This window comes from Akebia trifoliata, chromosome 16 (genome assembly GCF_017979445.1).
Source record: "Akebia trifoliata isolate Shusen 1 chromosome 16, ASM1797944v1, whole genome shotgun sequence".
In the NCBI taxonomy this organism is placed as follows: domain Eukaryota; kingdom Viridiplantae; phylum Streptophyta; class Magnoliopsida; order Ranunculales; family Lardizabalaceae; genus Akebia; species Akebia trifoliata.
Genome location: NC_141390.1, coordinates 21,443,726 through 21,458,690, shown reverse-complemented (window position 1 = coordinate 21,458,690; position 14,965 = coordinate 21,443,726). Strand labels below are relative to the sequence as shown.

The following is a 14,965-nucleotide window of genomic DNA, read 5'->3' as shown; positions in this document are numbered from 1 at the left end:
TTCTATGATAGTAGAAAAATATGGAAATGGAACTAGTCTTTAGGGTGAGGATTCAGACGTTGCACCCTCTACCATAAATGTTACATGCACCGATGCACATCTAGTGTGACCCTGAGACGTCATGTAGATTGCCATATGGTAAAATCCAATTATGCCATGTGGCACTATGCAAGGTTCCCAAGTGACCTAGGTAGGCGTCTATCCTAAAATGCTACATGCAAATCTAATAAGCACTCTGGGACACCATGCATATTGCCATGTGATAAAATCTAACTATACTATGTGACATGGTGGACGGTGCCTTGGTAGGCGGTTGCACACCCTTGGTCTCTTGTGACACTAGTACCTATGTGTCATTGCCAAGAAGGCCGACATATTGCAATATGGGCTTGCACGTGCCTTGCTTCCTGGGTTGTTGGCACCCCTGCGGTATTAATTATCCATGACACCATGGCTAGTGTGTCCTTGACGCCCAATTGCTATTGACAATGGGAAGCTTTGTCTTGGTACATGATGTGTGTTATGTTTGTGCAATTACTAGGAAAATGAAAGAACAGCCCAATTACCAGGAAAAAAATCCTACTAAAGCTAGTTCTATAACCTATAGGTTGATCTTTAGGTCTATATTATATTCTCCAAGTTATTGAACCTAGTCTTGTGTGTCCAAGAAGTTGGAAGGTATCATTTTAAGAAATATGAAAAAGAAATTAGAATCGGCATAACCAAAAATATGCTACCATCGCATATCCAAAAATATGCTATCCGACAAATATGCGATGGCATACTGACCGTTGGACACATAATTTTTATTTTTATTTTTATTTTTATTTTATTTTTCCTTTAAACTCTCTTTTACCCCCTCATACTTCTTTTACATCATCTCTACTACCTTTTAATAATCTAATCTCTTTCTTACTCTCCTCACAAAGCTTCCAACTCTTAAATCTCTCTATTCTCTACTCTCAATTCTCAAACTTCAAGTCTCAACTCAAGTCACTCTCTCTCACCTCTTAAGACTTGAAGACAAAGAAAGCAATCAACTACTAAAGTAAAGATTCAAGAATCAAGTGAAGTCATCAAAATTTGAAGATCAAGAATAAAGATTCATCCAAGTCAAGTTCAACCTTCAATTTCAAGAATCAAGATTGATCAAGTATTAACTATCAACCTTCAACTCAAGACTTGAGAATCAAGATTCATTCAACCTTCAAGAATCAACTTTCAAGAACGATCAAATCAAATCAGTATTCATCATCAAACATCAACATCAACATCATCATTCATCAATTCAAGAATCTTAAAAACTTTCATTAATCACCATCTTTTTTCTCTTCTACTAGTACAACTTAGGTTGAGATTGAGGTTGAGGTATATATATATTTTAATAGTTGTTATGTGTTCTCTATTTTTTTAGTTGTTTTTTATTTTACTTGTTAAAAACTTAAAAATTAGTATGTCGTCCTCACCGGCCAACTCTTCCCTACGGCATAAATCAAATGATCCCGGTCGGAAATACAATCATTACTGTAGTCCAAATGAAAAGAGTCTATAACATGTGAGTCGTACGAATACATTAGTAAAGGTGGCATTGCGCGCCACAGACAACGTTTAGTACACATGCCAAGATCAAATGCTATGACATGTGAAAAAGTTACTCCCGAAATCAGCAAAGAACTAATGGAGTATATGGACAAGACTACAAAATAAAAAACAGATGAGGGCCATAAATCTAGAAAGCTATATCGAAAGTGGTGGTCGAGAGGAGGATGATAATGATATCACTACATATGATACCCCTCCCACGTCAACGAGGCGTAGTAGACCATCGAATCCACCACCACTAACTCAATGACCTGCTCAAAGAGCTCGTTCTCATGGTCCACTAGATAGGTGGGGTAGACCACATCCAAAGATGTGGTTGACCAAAGAGGGAAAGTTAAAGGTCCATACCAAACCACCATTGAACATAGCACCAAAGATAGGAAGAAAATCATTTTATATATATAGTCAAATGGCTATATCAAGTTGGAATTGCATTCAGCACTGTCAAATTAAAGAGTTTCAAAGTAATGATGGAATCAATAGGTCAATTTGGACCTGGCATGAAACCACCTTATCAGGAAATAAGAGAGCCATGTTCACCCATGAGTTAATTAACAGATATTGAGAATCATGAAAAACCTATATGTATACTCTGATAGTTGATGGATGAACTAATAGCAGAGTAACAAAAAACAACATTTTTTTTTTTGAAAAATACGCGTCTTATATCTCGAGCAATTAAAACAATTAAAAAAAAGTCACGTTTCTTACGTTTTAAATGTGTTTGTTACGTTTTAAACAAGTTTATTTCATGTTTTTTTCAAATTTAAAAAAAAAAATTCTTTTTTTAATGTGGGATTTGATACATAATATAATTTGGTGATTCATAAATGTAAAAAATATGCGATTTGATGATACTATCTTGATTTTATGATTTTTCATTTTTTCCAAGTACATTAATTTTAACAAAAGATATGTTGATGAGTAAACTATTTTTGGCATCATAACAAGTATAATTATGTTTGAGAACATGTTATATTGGAAACATAGAATAAATTAAAATAAATTTCTTATGTATTATTAAATATATACATTTAAATATATATTTTTTACCTTTTATGTTTAATCATCTTTTTCCTGTTTTCTACGTTTTTTTTCCAAAATTTTCCCTTGTCGTTTTAAATCCATACTCCAACTTTGTGACTATGACTAATAGAATCGGTCAGTCAATAATTAAATTTTTAGTTAATTATCCGACTAGAATAATGTTCCTAAAATTCATAGATGCATCAGCCGAGTTTCTTTTCCAACTGTTAGATAAAACAATTGAGGAAATTAGTGAGGACAATGTTGTCCAAGTTGGTCACCTTTTAATGGATAAGCGTCCTTGTTTGGTTGCAAGTCACCTTTTATTCAACTGCTTACATCCTTAATCCAGCAATATACTTCTAACCTGTCAATCAAGATGAGGTGGATTCAACGCATATGGTTAGATTTCTTTAAGTTTGGGAAAGAATGATTCCTGAACAGACAGAATAAGATGCAAAATCAACATAGTTAGATCGTTACAAGAATTGCGAAGGGATCTTTGAATAACATATAGTCAAAAGGCATAGAACAATGAAAATTCCAAGTAAAAAAAAAAAAAAAAAAATTGGGTTTATAATTGAGTTATTTGACATATTTTTTATCTAATCCCTATTCTAGTTAAATATAAATATTTAAATGTAGTATTTTGATGTATACAACAACTGATTGCTGGCCGACATATGTAGTTGATCTTATTACAAAGGATCCATGTTTGAAAAGGTTGGCCATATGGATTCTTGGCCTAACATGTTCTACATCGGACTGCAAACGCAATTGTAGCACATTTGAGATGGTAAGAACTAAGAACTAAACTAAGTAAAACACTTAATATTTTACTTCATTCTTTCAATAATATAACTTAAGTATCTAATATTTATAAATTGTTGTGTATATATCGATCAAAAAATAAAAATTTGTTGTCTATTGAACAAACACAAACTAAAAAGAAAAACAGACTAGAACAAAAGAAGTTGAATGATGGTGTTCATACAATACAACCAAAAATTTCACAAATGATTAAAGATGAGAAAATAGAATCTTGGCTTCTATGATCCCATCTCTATTAATAATCTTGGCATAGATCATTCATGAATCACTGATGCACGGGACGAGCCTGTGGAGGAGAAAGCAGATTTCTCACTGACATCAAGACGTGGAGAAAGCTCAAGCCAAAAAAGAAGTGGCACTGGTCGACACTCGAGGCAATTAGAAGACAAAGATGAAATACAAGAAAAGGATGGTGAAGACGAAGTAGTACAAGGTCAAGGAGATAAAGAATTGGTGAGATCTGAAGACGAAGAGACTAAGGAGGATGAAGGGTATGTAGAGGAGGGTGATGACGACAGGAAAGGAAGCAACAACGACAATCCTAGTGGAGATGTTTCACAATGAATTAGGGATGCTTGTGTAAAGTATCAAACTAACTATTAGAGTTAATTACTTAAACGTTTCTATGAGTATTTCATGTATTTGTATGAATATTTAGCTATTTGACTGATTGTTTTTTATAGTTAATTATTTTTAGTCTTTTACAAGTGTGTTTTGGTGTATGACTGAACTATGATTTATGAATGAAAGTATGATATTTATGCATTGCTTAATTATGATGTATTTTTTTGGAATTTTTTAGCATTTTTTAATATTTTCTGCATTTTTTCAAAAAAAAAATAAAAATTGCTGCATATGCAAACAACATGTGCTAGTCGTACACACTCGCATAAGCTATTTAACAACATTAATAAGAATGTTATTCTTCATGTGGATGATAGTCCCACTCGGAGTACTCAAGTGGGTCTCCAAGTGCCGAAGACAAGCAGGACTGTGCCACTTCCAAATTCCAATTAATAACTCAAAAATCAACTTATTCCTGGTCAATGGCAAATAGTTCCGCAAAGATTTTTACTAACATGTCCATGCAACTATTTTGTAAATCTAGTTCATAATGATACAAAATGGGTAGAAGATTATTCAGTAAAATATGGTTTGAGTATAGCTGTTTCATAGACTAATGTTAATATTCCTTAATGCAGTGATCTTGTGTTCTAATATCATTATGCTAGAGATTGGGTAAAAAATGGATATGACGATGTCCATAGTGATTCAAACATAAATCACTCTCACCGTCCATCAATATTAGATACCGTACGTATAGCTGTTACATATTTACATATGTAAATATTTTCTTGCAGGCGATAATAAAAAATTAGGTAGAAAATAAGAAATAAATGTGAATAATCCATAAGATACACAAGTAAATCAAGGTAGCATACTAACAAAAACAACATGGCTACTCACCACAAAGAGGAAACTCTGAACAATACCCCTTATATCTTCTGAATTTTTATGCCACTAATCAGATAAAATATGTGAAAGATGACAACCTTGAGTTGTTCTGATGATGAAAATCCTTATAAAATCCAAGCCTCAAATAATGCTTCAATGAATGTAACAAATATTCCACTTTCTACAAAATTTTGAAGAATAATGAAGGCTTGAGCTAGAGCATTAACGACTATGTCTTATACCACAAAATCATGAATGAGTCCTAAAAACCTGCACTTATATCAGGGAACAAAGGTGAAGTTGAAGAACATATTATCCCAACAAACAAAAAAGTATAGAAGCACTTCTACACCAGCACAATCCAATACTAAATTCATAATAAAAAACCGAGAAACACACGCCCAAGATATCAAATATAACTATTAAGTCAAAACTCTTATAATAAGATGGGCATGATGATATCAACTGTGGCTCCATTTCAGGTTGGAAAACAAAGAATTATTTGTTTGATCATGAAATCAAAATTAGGACCCAAACCAAAATATTCAAAACTAGACAAACATTCATCATCCAATGCACATCCATAATCATGGGAAAACAAGGATAATTCTCTTAAGAGAAATCTGCATGAATCAACAAAACAAAGACAAATATACAGATTTTGATCAGAAAAATAAATAGAATCAATGACCAAATACTAGAAACTACTAAAACCCAATTCCAATACCCTTTGCAGCATAAATTAAAAAAAAATAAAAAACAAAAAATTACATATTGAGAATCGATGTGCTAAATTTCTGAACCCAATCAAAATTTTGAACCCTAGCCCAAACCATAACATGATACCAATTCCATTCTACCAAAACTAAGAATCCAAAGCCTAATCCTGACCAAATTGAAATTCCTAAAACCCAATTTCAATACCCTTTGCAGTATAAATTGAAACAAAATGATATATTTCCTCTATAAGATTGAATCAGACAATAGGTATGCTAAATATTCTTAACCCAATTGAATTTTTCAACCCTAACACGATACCTATTCCTTCCAACCAAAACTAAGAATCCTAACACTAATCCTGACCAAATTAATATCGATCCATTCAATCCACAAAAAATAGCACCAGAATTGTTCCAATTAGATGAGATGATGCAGATTAAATTCAAAATAACGAATCCATCAGGTAAAATCAAATTCAAATACAAATGAATTACAGCAAAATTAACTAATTAATAAACAAAGAAATTGAGGGGAAAAAGAAGTGGATTTTACGCTAATTGGTTGCTGTCGGGCTAACAAAACAAATTGGGCTTTTTTTTCTGAATTTAATTTCTCCTTTCATCCGGGAAATTAGGGACAAAAGGGAAGGAATCCCATGTGAATGAAACAAAAAAAAAAAATGGTGCTTTGGTACACAGAAAAAATCGAGAGCTGTTACTGGCACCCCAACTTTTACTCATTACTCCACAATTAAAATAAAGAAGGGATTTTTCCCAGAACATGTCAAATTTTCGGTTTCAACACACTGTTCATTTTAATTCTCAAAACATGATTTCCTAATGAATTAGTCCCTTTTATAATCAACAAATTCGTTGATAAATTACCTACGAGATCGCTCATATGAAAAAATTGTAGTATTTCATTTACGAAGTTGTTGATATTAAAAGTGACGAAAACACAAATTCATAGATTATAAAAGTGATGAATGCTCTGGAAAAGCGTGTTTTGAGAATTAAATTGAATAGTGAACGGAACTCGGAATTTCGTCATATTCATCGCACAAAATGGAGATTCACCCAATAAAAAAAATAAGCAATTGGTTGAGAATAAGTAAAAGTTTGAGTGCCAATAGAAGTTCTCTCTCAAATTTTTATTTTTTTTACTTTAAGATTTTATATGAGCCTAATCATGATAGTAAGCAATTATTGAAATCGTTTGATTAGGGTGCAACTTGGTTCGGGTTGGTTCGGTTTAGAGCAAAAAATCAGAACCGAACCGACCAAGGTCGGTTCCATTATATGAGAACCAGAACCGAACCAAATTGGTCTAGAACCGAACCAACCCAAACCGACTTTAATTTGGTTCGGTTCCATGGGTTGCCAAAAATTTCTTAAACAAATAATTTTAATAAAAAAATAAAAAATAAAAACTGGCTCATGCATAATTTTGGAGTTTGATAATGTCATCTAAAACAGTATATTTCTTAAAATTTTAATTAATTTTTGTGTTAGATAATAAACAACTTCATATATTTTTACATAAATAAAAAATTTATTTAATAAAAAAATTAAAAGAACTTATCTCTATAATTTCAGGGAAAACCCAACAAATTAATATAGTTAGAAATACTAACCTATTTCTCAAAGATACTTAGAAATTGGGGGCATTTTAGATCTGTCCTGCAGAGATGCGATCCTTATCGATCGACAAACCAACAAATCTGACTGTTCTTCAACTCCAAGAGACAAAAGAGAGAGATACAGAGACAGAGAGATCCTCCAGTCGCCGGAGTTGACAGGCAATCCGTAGCCCACAGCCTCGCAGCCCGGCAGCCGGAAGCCGCAGAGAGTGAGAGACGAGAGACAAGAAAGAGATGATCCGCCCGTAGGCCGGTAGCCGGCAGTCGCAGAGACAGAGAGAGAGACGAGAGTAGAAGAGATGAGAGTTAGGGTTTTTAAAAAATCTAAATTTTATTTAAAAGAACTCTTAGTTCGGTTATCGGTTCGGTTCGGTTATTTATAAAGTTCAAATCGAGAATCGAACCGAATTCGTCGGTTCTTTATTTTGTAAACCCGAAACTGAACCGATTTTAATTTAAACCGAACCAAAACAATCTGAAACTCATGGTTTGATTTGGTTCTCGGTTTCAACCTAATTAAGTTGCACCCCTAAGTTTGAACGGGTGTTGTAATGTTGAGATAATAATGTGAGCCAAACCTCTTTAATGTTTAAATGATGTGATTAAATCTTGAATTGGGGTGTGAAAAATAATTTATGAAATTTGAGTGTAATAAGTAAAAGTTGGGATGACAATAGCAGCTCTTAAAAAGTAGGACCCAAAAATATGGATTGATGGTACCATGAACCCAACCCATATCCAACCCAACCTTAGGTTCAAATCTTGGGCCAATGACTTGGATCCAACCAAAATCTTAGGTTCAAGCATTGGGCTAATGACTCTGATCGATGAGCCAAGCTCAGGTCTGAGGCCTCGGGCAAATTGACCAAATTTTACCCATTGGTGCTACCATGTCGTGTTGTTCTAGTTTTGAAGACTTCTCTGCTCGGAGGCTGGAGTATCAGATCTTCTTTTCAGCTAAAATTGATGGAAATATACATATAGTTCCAAACATGTAAATGCATGAAACAACGTCAATTGTCAAGTTGAAGAAAATTAACTTCCGAACATGTAACTTTCTCGACCATAGTTTTAAAACTTGGTCAAATTTAAGTTGAGTTCGAGGATGCCAAACCAAGTTTGCCAATGTGAATTGGGAACTTCCTTGACTAGACTAAAAACTTGTTCAAATTGATTGATATTTTGAAAACTCGGACGAGTCAACCTGTTCGGAATTTGAATTAGTCAACCCATATTTTCTCCAAGGGCATTGATCAATTTGGAAATGAAACCTTGTCATGATTTACTTCGTTTATCAAGTTATACTTACCAACGAGCACAATGATTTGATCGATGCTGTTCTTTGGGACAATGAGACGGAAAAAAATATTGCATTGGATCAGTCTAGGCGATAAAGCTCTAGACGAAGTCGAATCTTGAACAAGATTTCTGTTGCTGATTCATGATGCACCCCAAGAATGCTCCAACAAAATATGACAAACATCAATGGAAGTACTACAATAAGTGTAAAATACACTAAAATGTACCAAAGAAACCAAACATGTGATCATGTTAGTTACAAACATTGTTTAAGAATTACAACAGTTCAATTTGCTTGCTTATATGCCAAGGGCAGTCCCCAACTGTTTTCCTACACGATATCATAGCTTCAATGTCAAGAGAAGCAACCAAGAGTTGTTTCTCGATTCTTGTAACGTGAGGGACAGACGAGATAAGGGAGAAGGATTGATAGTCGATCGGAGACGACTGAGAGAAGAGAGAAGGGTAACAGTCGATCGATTGGGTTGAAGGAGACGAGCTGAGAGAGAAAATCGAAAGAATTTAGGTTGTAAATTGGTTTGTAAATTTAATTAAAGAGGAGGGGTATTTGGGTAATTTCACTTCAACCGTTTTTCGGTAAAAACTTCGCGCAAGAGCCACACGGAGAAGCCGGCATGGAGAGACTCTTCAAAAGAGCCATTTTTTGGCTTTTTAAAAAATTTATGAAATTAAAAAAGCTGAATCGAACATGTATCCGCTGGCTTTTTAGGCTTAAAAGCCAAAAAAGTTCAAAAAGCCGGCTTCGAAAGCCCAAACGAACAGGGCCTTAGTAGGCTAAATCCTCTTTACAAATGGACTCCACGCGACAATCTTCATTGATTTTGAGATTTTAACTTTTTTGATCTGCTACTCTTCTTTTCCTGCATTTTCTTTTTCTTTGCTTCGGCCGTAATTCAAGAATAATCTGTTGGTATTGCAAATGGGTAATATCTTCGACCCGACTGGTGGACCCAGAAGCCGTAGAAGAGCTCGGACGGTGATAAGGAGCTTTAATCCATTGTAGCCATGAAGAACTCGAAGATTGCACCATTGCCGGGCTCTCTCGGCCTTGAGGGCTTGAAGTAGGTGTGTTGAACTCTCCCAATGGTTGCAACTCTTCAAATTTTGAAAAAGTAACCAACACCCTGATTGTGGGAACCATTGGAATAGCAACCTGGAAGTAAGGATGGTTTTTGTTAGTAAATATATGCAAAAGAGCAATCAGGATTTCAAGTCCCAAAAAACTAACAGCAGCTGCAAAGAACAACTTAACTATAGAGAGCTGTTATTGGCATTTCAACTTTTTAGTCATTACACTCCAATTTTTTAAATTATTTATCACACCCTAATTAAATATTAAAACACACCATTCGAACATTGCAGCAGTTTGGTTCACGTTATTTCCTCAACATTACAAAACATTATAACACATTCAAACAATTCCAGCGATTGTTTATAGTTACGATAAGGCTCATATAAAATCTTAAATCTAGCAAATAGAAATCGAAAAAAAAAAAAGAAGAGGGAAGAGAGTTTCAAAGCCATTGATTTTTTTTTTTTATGTTTATTTTAATTTTAATTAGGATGTAACACGGTAGGGATGCCAATAGCATCTCTCTTAATATAATAGTCAAGATTCCTAAACCGAGACTCATCAGTCAGACATTCCGAGATGGTACGGAATTTTAACCTAAGAAAACAAATCTTAAAGGCATCAATTAGAAGAAATATTCAAGTTGAAGATCTTAAAAGACCGAGGAAGAAAACCGAAAAGAATGTGGATTGACATAGTGAACACAGATATGAATTAAGGGGAAAATGGGTCAGTTCTTATAGGAAACAGAACCATTACCATTAATTTGTGTTCCGGTACCCTCGGTTTCGGTTCTGGTTCTCAAATCAATCAAACTAGAACTAGAACTGTCAAAAAGCTTCTCTTTAAACTGATCAGTTCTTGGGTTTTTTCGGTTCCTATCGTTTTGGTTCTCAATAGATTTGGTTCCAAGAGACCTGTCTCTAATCAGCTCCAATAAAAAGAGACCAAAATCGTCTAATCAGACAATAGGTATGCTAAATATTCTTAGCCCAATTGAATTTTTGAACCTTAACACGATACCTATTCCTTCCTACCAAAACTAAGAATCCTAACACTAATCCTGATCAAATTAATATCGATCCATTCAATCCACAAAAAATAGCACCAGAAATTTTCAGATAAATTACAACAAAATTAATTAATTAATTAAACAAAGAAATTGAGGGGAAAAGATGCGGATTTTACAATAATTAATTGCTGTTGGGTTAACAAAACCAATTGGGCTTTTTTTTCTTTCTGAATTTGAGATACAACCCGTGGTCCTAAGTCCAAACATGTTGGTGTGACCTGCCACGTGTACACAGAAAACGTAGAGAGTTGTTATTGGCACACTAACTTTTACTTATTACTCCCCAATTAAAATTAAAGAAGGGATTTTTCCCAGAATGTGCGCAACTTGTATCAAATTTTTGGTTTCGATATACTGTTTGTTTTAAGTCACTTTTATAATTAATGAATTCGTTGATAAATTACCAACAAAATCGCTCATATGAAAAAATCGCTGGTATTTCATTTACAAAGTTGTTGATATTAAAAGTGACAAAATTACGAATTCATAGATTATAAAAGTGATGAATGCCAATAGAAGTTCTCAACTTGATCTAAAAATATAAAGAGGGTTAATCTAAAAATATACCCAATCAAATAAAAAACTTGATCTATTTATTTTGTTATTAATATTTTTGTGAAAATAAAAAAATAAATATTTTTATTTATTAAAATCTATTTATAAATTCAGTATAATTTTATTTGACTCATTTAAGCAAACTTGCTAATTTTTTTAGTTGAAAAAATTTTAAAGAAATTTTGTGAAATTTGCAACAACAAAAACTCATGCGTGGGCCCTTTTCCTCGATTTTTGTATATTTGAGATCCCTAGCCCATCTCAGCTCCGATTTGAGCCCAAGACTAATCAAATCGAAGATCTTGGGTCTCGATGAGACAGATGCCATGGTGCTGACAAATTTACTATTTCATCCATCAAGTTTTTTGAAATTATGAATTTTTTTCTTCTAAAAAGACGAAATCACACTTGGACCCTCAAAATATTGTGAAAACATTTCAAAACACCTAAAAGTGGTTCAAATAAATTGGGAAACTTGAAATTTTAAGCAAGCCCATCAAAAGTTTGGAAATTCCATTGGACACCTAAATTTTGAAATTGCAAAAGGTCATGATACTTTTTAAAATCAAAGTCGACCTACTTTCAATTGAGTTGTGACCCAGTGGAGCAACGATTCTAAACTCATCAATAGCTAGAGTAATAAAAGATAATATTTGTGCATGCCTTGGGCTAGGCGATTCAAAACTGTCTCTAATATTTAAAAAAAAATTATTAAAAATTTTCGTTTCAAAATAAAACCTGCAATTATATAAAGAAAAAGACTTGTTATTGGCACCCCAAATTTCATTTATCACACTTCAATTTCTTAGGAAATGTTATTGGCACCCCACTTTTTACTTATTATACTTCAATTACTTATCACACCATAATTAGAATAAAACACAGTATTCACATTACAAAATATTATCACACTCTGTTCAAACAATTTCACTAGCTAATTTTAAATAACCACACTATGTCAACCAGACAAGCTTATGAGTTTTACATGAACACACTCAAGGCAATGGCCTATTAGATTCACATAGCTGTAACACATGACACTAGGATATTTCAAATGATGGCCATGAAGCTATTGTATCCATCTTTAGAGATAAGAGAGTATAAAAGACCGGTATACTGGCTTTTACAGAAATTAACCTACTAGGGAGTACCAAGCAAGCACCTTTAAACGTGTAAATTCTTCATGTATAGCTGGCAATTTATGAACAAAGTTTGATATTAATGTATGAAGAATCATAGAAGAAAATTCTATTGGACAACCAAACATTAAGGGAAAAAAAATTTAGGTTGGATAATGGTTTCTTCAAAAATTCAGATAAGCAATAGTGCAGCAGACTAGACGAAATTAGGGGTATTTTTCAAATGCATAGAAAAGCACGATTCCTCTTTCGCATTGGGAAAGTTTTGTCCATAAAAGACTATACAAGCTTTGTGTGTGTAAAGGTAGAGAAAGAGTATGAATTTTTTTGACATAATAACAATTTCCCCAAAATCGTGATTGGCTAGCACTTGTGGAATTAACTCAAAGAGATAAAGTTAGCCAGTTATTTGTAAAACTAGTTGAATTAAAATATGTTTGTGTTCCAAATAACCCACTGAAAGAGAGAGATTAGAAGAAATTAAATTAAATTAAATGCAACTTCATTTTTCTTTTATTTTAGCTCTATTGATATTTTCTCATTAGTTTTCCAATTCTAGTCATGAATGCGCTCTCGATAAAATAGAGTGAAAAGTGCAAAGAAATAATTACCTACTTCAATAAAATCTGAAGAAACCAATTCTATTTTCTCAAAGGAAAATCCATGAGGGACTGTGATTTGATTGTCATTGTGCTGATGTGATAGTAGATTGTTTCCTCAACATACAAGTCAAAAGAATCTATGGTTATGTGCACAACTTCATGTCAGAAATGTGAGAATGGCAGTAAAAAATTAAAACCCTTTCTAAATAGACTCTAAATCTTAATTATACCCAATTTTAACCATATAACAATTTCACACAAATTGTTAGAAATGTAAGAACGGCACTCAATTGACTCTCCTGACCTGACAAGTTTGGGAATCGTGGATCTATATGATTCCTTCGGGATACATTTTTTTATGGGAATGTGCAGATTTAAACCTGAGGCATACAAATCTACGATTTTTAAATTGGTCAAGTCAAGAGAATTGAATCAATGTGTCAAGTCAGGAGAGTCGAATGAGTCTGCCACGTGGGATAATTAGATTATCATGATTCTTCCTAAAATACCCAAATGGAAAGTTTCCAAAATTAATAGAACTCTTAATTTAGGCATACCCCTATGGGTTTTTGGGTGAAAAACAAAGAGTTTCTTATTTGTTAAAATAAATATTATTTTAACCTATATTTTCAAGAGTTGACAACGGAAGAATCACCAAAATAATTTTTTATTTACTGTGGGTATTTTTGATTTTGTTTTTCAATAATAAATAATAAAATTTTAAAGAGAGCTTCTATTGTATATTTTTTCCAATTGAATTTGTCACTTTTATAATCTACGAACTTATGAGATTATCACTTTTAATATCAACGAATTCGTAGATAAAATACCAACTATTTTTCCATGTCAATGATTTTGTTGATAATTTATCAACAAATTCATTGATTATAAAAGTGATGAATTAATTGGAAAAACATGTTTTGGGAATTAAAACGAACAATGTATCAAAATTAGAATTTTGACATAAGTTGCGAATATTTTAGAAAAAATCCCATATTTACTTATGAATTGGGGTGGCGTTAGCAAAAGTTGGTGTGGCAATAGAATTTCTCATTGTAAATGAGATGCTAAAATAGTAATATTGGAACGTTAACATCGTGAAATTCTCAAAAGGTTAAGGGTCAACATGAAAATATACCAAATCATAGGGGATCAACTTTTGATTTATTGAAAAATAGATTTTTTTAAAACTAGTAAGATAATGAGAAATTAAATTTCAGGCTATTGCATCATTTTCTAACAATATGAAATCATTTTCAAGCACAAATTTACTTATAAAAAAACTAAAAATCTAGTTAATGGTAGAGATGGACTTTTGTCAACTAGACCCAGTGTCTCGACGATCCAACTTGATCATTTTTAATGAAATCCTAAGACCATCAAATTTTCGGTTCAATTCAAAAGTATGTCTAGTTAAAACACACCAAATATTGTTGATGGCAAGATTAGGTAACCGCGTAAGTAAGTGAGTCGGGCATTACAAAATATGAAGCTTTTTGTGGCGGTTTTAATTGCCACCAAATTACTGAAAATCGCCTCCAATACATGTAAGGGCGGTTTAGTCATATGCCCACTATAATGGTGTCTTCAATTACTTTAAGTGGCCATGTAACGTCGGTTACAAAACCGCCTCTAATTAATGTGATTTAAGGCAATTGTTAGAATTTTAGAGGTGGTTTAAAACTGTCTTGGATTAATTTCTATAATTAAATAGATGAATTATACCCGACGGATTAAAACCACCCCTAATAACAAAAAAAATTTTAAATAAATATTAGTTTAGGCGGTTCAAAACTATCTCTAATGTTGTAAAAAAAAAAATTATTAAATTTTTCGTTTCAAAATAAAACATGCAATTATAAAAAGAAAAAGACTTGTTATTGGCACCCCAAATTAAAATTAAAGAAGGGATTTTTCCTAGAATGTGTGGAA

The 14,965-nt window shown here is 33.0% G+C and overlaps 1 protein-coding gene across 9 annotated transcripts in view; it reads right to left on the bottom strand.

Moving 5' to 3' along the window:
* The window catches only part of LOC147382830 (uncharacterized), a 118,441-nt gene that overhangs the window by 31,442 nt on the left and 72,034 nt on the right, over nucleotides 1-14,965 (bottom strand). For 2 of the 9 annotated variants that reach the window (XM_086427499.1, XM_086427498.1), the window contains exons 1-2: nucleotides 4,927-6,163; nucleotides 2,910-2,995 (exon numbers count right to left, since the gene is read on the bottom strand). The gene's annotated coding sequence lies outside the window, so the exon portion shown is untranslated. Of the gene's footprint in view, nucleotides 1-2,909; nucleotides 2,996-4,926; nucleotides 6,164-6,186; nucleotides 7,221-7,267; nucleotides 7,572-14,965 lie in introns of those variants that run through there. The other 7 variants (XM_086427492.1, XM_086427493.1, XM_086427495.1 and 4 more) reach the window with 7 other exon arrangements.